This window comes from Ziziphus jujuba, chromosome 7, assembly GCF_031755915.1.
Source record: "Ziziphus jujuba cultivar Dongzao chromosome 7, ASM3175591v1".
NCBI classification, from domain to species: Eukaryota; Viridiplantae; Streptophyta; class Magnoliopsida; order Rosales; family Rhamnaceae; genus Ziziphus; species Ziziphus jujuba.
Genome location: NC_083385.1, coordinates 14,954,107 through 14,958,910, shown reverse-complemented (window position 1 = coordinate 14,958,910; position 4,804 = coordinate 14,954,107).

The following is a 4,804-nucleotide window of genomic DNA, read 5'->3' as shown; positions in this document are numbered from 1 at the left end:
CGTTGCTGTTGCTGATGTGGCAATTTAAATGACGTGGACCAATGACACTTAGCCCTTCACATAACCATCATAACTAATTCACATGGCTTGCACGTGATTCTGTTAACCAGATAAAACCACCGTTATGCCAATACGACACCGTCCCACTTAAATCACTAAAACCAAGTAAAAACGCTGTCGTTCTTCTCAATGCTGTGTAAATGTATTATATCAAAATGGCATCATTTCTTACTTCCTTTATGCACAAGCCTGAATAGCAAATGCACATCAATTCTCACCTCCTCAGCTCTTGAGGGTTACTTCTTTACATTTCTCCACCTAATCCTCAAGAGTGTAATTATAGCAGAAACTTTGTGAACCCTCCTTGCAATCTTCCTTTAAATCAACATTAGCCTACCCCAATATTGAGCAAGGTTTTACATGAATTAAACCTGCTCAGGGGTAAAACTTTAGTACCCATATCAATAGGATTAAGTTATAACATCCCGTCCCAAAGTACAAAGGAAATTTTCCAACTTTGACCGAGGTTGACCGTTGACTTTGACCGTTGATCGAAGGGGTCACTTTTTGACTTGGATGGAATTCTAGGTTGACTGAGATACCGTTATGAAGTACACGTTGGCACGAGTTTGTAGACTAGTAGCACGTCAAAAACGGAGCTACGGTTTGAAAGTTATGGGCAAAACAAGTTGAGGTGCAAACTATCTAAAAGGTGCCGGGAGTTGACTTTTTATGGTTGTAGAATTTTGCTTGACTTTTGTATGGCTGTAAAGTGCTCATCGATACGAGTTCATAGACTAGCGGCACGCTTAAGTTGGACATTTGGTTAAGAAGTTATGGACATGTGAATTTTTCCGAATATCGTAATATTTTATTAGATCTGGCTTAAGTGAACAGTGACGCGACATGTCGACATCTGAGAGGTCCATGTGGATGAATAGTGTCACCCACGGTGGCTTTTATTTTGGCAAAATGGTGGGGGAGGAGAGAGAAAGAGAGAGAAGGAGAGAGAAAGGCTACCGACTGCCGGAGTTGTCAACTTTTCCGGTCGAATCTTGTCACACGAGCCGGCCAGGCAGGAGCGCCTCTCCATTCCCGGCCAAACCCCAAAATCTCACTGCCAATCGGCCGGTAACGTGCCAGGATCGGAGCATTTTCCGACGACGGCGATTTTTCCCTTCCACCACTGGCCACCGCCGTTTGACCCATTTTCGGCCATTTTCAGGCCACACGCGCCAACCACCCCTGACCAGCTCCTCATTTCCGGCCAGCCCACCAAATTTCATGGCTACCGGACCTCCGACGCGTCGGGATCGGAGTATTTTCAGGCGAGGGACAGAAAATCTTCAAACCCAGATCTCTTCGCCGTCCGGCCTCAGTTTGCCTCACCACCGGTCCCGTTGGAACCCTCTCCCCTCGATCTACAAAACCCCCAAAAATTTCAGTCATCGGCCACCGGACACGCCGCCTGAGGCGACGGTTTCCTGTGGGTCTCCGCGGCTCGCCGGAAAATCCAATTCCGGCGAGTACCCAGTCACATCTCCGGTCCCTCCCCACTAATTCCGACCCCTTGAATTCAAATCCGGTGTCCTTTTCCTCCAATTTGTGATGGTTTGGGAGAATCGAGGCTCTAAAGGCCGAAAGTTTTCCAGCGAGATTCCGGCCACCTCGGGTCCAATCTCCGGGAAGTAAGACCAGATTCGTAATCCTCATCATTCAAGCTTCGATTCAGTATATTACTCGTCAATTTTGGTTAACGTTTGTGTTTAACCCCCCGGGTACCGGGTATTATTTATCCGAATAAAATATTATTTTATTTGACTGTGTGTGAATTGTTGTTCTAGGAGCACGTGTGCATCGTGGAATTGACCACATGGAGGATCTTAGGTTAATTGCGTACTTCAAGTGAGTGACCCACCTTTAAAACTATTTTGGGGTGATTAATTATGTTTATATGGTGTTAATTTGATATCTAGAATTATGCTCATGTGGTGGAATTTAAATATAATTATGGAAAAAAAATATTATTTTATATATATATATACACCCATTGATGCTAAACGGAATTTTGGGTTATTAAGAAATTTCTGATTTTTTATTATTGCGATTTAATTATATTTATCATGCATGAGCAAGGTGGTTTCATTTAATTAATTATATTTGGATTTTAATATTATTTTTGGGCATGATTGGTTTAAATTGGTGGTTTCAAATTTTATAATTATGCCCGTGGAGTATTAATTGATGGACTTTGTGTTACGAGAAAATTATTTGTGTATTGTTATCGGTGGTTTTGTACCGGAAATGTTAAAGAAAAATGTGGGAGGTTGAGTTCGAAAAATGGTATAATTCCCATGGTAAATTTTTGAAAAATTGGGTTATTATTTTAGACGCACTCATACAGTATTGGTGTTCTAGCTGTATATGTGGATTAGCGCGCAAGTTATTATGTCTCCCGTGAGTTGCCGTTGGACCGAGGGCAGGCAAGTTTGATATTGGCCATAGCCGCCCCCCTCTGTGGCCGAAGCGCCGTATGCAAGTTTCTCTCTTTAACCTCCCCGCCAGTCGATGCTCGGGACGCTGGGTATCGGAGGGCATCACTGGTATATGGTGTGGTGCGTCAAGTATAAATTTTTCAGATAGAAATTTCAAACCCTAAAGTGTTCTAAAATTATTTATTATATTTTATTACATTTTATTTATATTTGGATTATTTAATTATTATTTATTAAATTAATGATTCCTTGATTTTGGGTATTCGAACAATCGAGTTTTGTGAAAATGTTTTAAAAGGAAAACATTTCCAACGGAGTGAATAATGAGGATTTTGAGAGAAAATATTACTTTCAAATGATTCTTATTTATTTATTTAATTAATTATTTGGTATTGAGTAATTAAATTCCTTTTATTGTTATATTATTAATATTAAAAGTGTACAGTAGATAGGGTCACTCACTGAGATGATTAGCATCTCATATTTTTAAATTTCGTTCCTTAGGTCCAGGTTGGGAGACGTTGATCGTCTGGGACGAGCCGACGTCCCAGTTCATTGCCGAAAGTCCAAGAAGCATTTCTTCCCTTTTTCCTCTCCATCTTGTATTACTTATTTATCTGTCATTGTATTAATTCCACATTTATTTGTATAATGCTTTGTATACTGTATTGGACATTTAATTATTAATTATGCACTGATTTACTGTTATTCCTTTGGAATGCTGCAAATTGTGGAATTATATTGTAGTAACGTGGGAGGAATAAAGGGATGTGTATAGAAGTGTGTTTTCAGTGCAGGAAATTTGTGGTAAGTCCAACCCTTAGGGGAGGTTCTGCCGGATTTTCCATTGGAGGGTCCGGTAGGGTTTCCCTGGGATCAAGGCTTGTCTAGGGTTCCGGTGAGGAATTTTGGACGGGTCCTGACAAAGCTCTGTAGGTATCTTTTCTAACTTGACTTCCTTCCTTTCCACCATATCCTGTATGAAATGATATTTAATCTGAATATGTTTTGACCTCTCATGAAACACAGGATTTTTAGAAAGATGTATTGCACTCTGACTATCTAAATAGAGTATGACAGCCTTGTGTAACATATTAAGTTCTGACAGTAAACCTTTAATGCATATTGCATCTGTTATTGCCATATATTCTGCTTCTGTAGTAGATAAAGCTACTATGGCTTGCAAATGTGACTTCCAACTTACACAATTCCCACAAACAGTGAATGCATATGCTAAAATTGACTTTCTCTTATCTCGATCCCCAGCATAATCTGCATCTGTGTAACCAAGCAATTCAATTCCATCTTTGCTGCCTTTAAACTCCAATCCTTCACTTGCAGTGAGTTTTAAGTACCTTAAGAGCCACTTTACTGCATCCCAATGACTCCTTCCAGGATTTAGAAATGTAAAGAAGTAATCCTCAAGAGCTGAGGAGGTGAGAATTGATGTGCATATGCTATTCAGGCTTGTGCATAAAGGAAGTAAGAAACGACGTCATTTTGATATAATACATTTACACAGCATTGAGAAGAACGACAACGTTTTTACTTGGTTTTAGTGATTTAAGTGGGACAGTGTCGTATTGGCATAATGGTGGTTTTATCTGGTTAACAGAATCACATGCAAGCCATGTGAATTAGTTATGGTGGTTATGTGAAGGGCTAAGTGTCATTGGTCCACGTCATTTAAATTGCCACATCAGCAACAGCAACGGTGGATATATATATATATATAACGGTCATCATCTTCTTCATTCTCACTTCTGGATTTTGCAGAACTACAGAGCTAAGGTTGAGTTTGTGTTTCAGTGATTGTGAGAGAAAGTTAAGGCCTTCTTGTTTGTATAAACTCATTGAAGTAATCTGTAGGTGTAGGAACAATTTCTTTGTGAAATTGGTCAGGACTGAATGAGTGAGGGTGTATGTGGGCTTACGGGTTAGGTTGGGTGTTTTTCTGAGTGATTCACCATTATAGAACCTGTTAGGCTCTTGTTTTTCCTCATTTTATCAATAATAACAGAAGCTCAGAACCTGAGCACGAGGACGTAGGCAATTGTTTTTGGCCGAACCTCGTTAAATCGTGTTTGCATTTTACTGGTTTTATTTCTTGTTCTTTCTGTTTTTCCCACAACAATAATAATACATGAAAAAGTTTCAGATATAATATGATGCTACATCCACCCTGTAGAGCTGGCCGGTCATCACCAATGACATTTGAATATGGTATCGAGCATTTTAGCATGAGTTTTGGATCCGATAAATTTTTGATACCCAACAATGACTGCAAAAATAAGGAGAGTGAGAAAAGA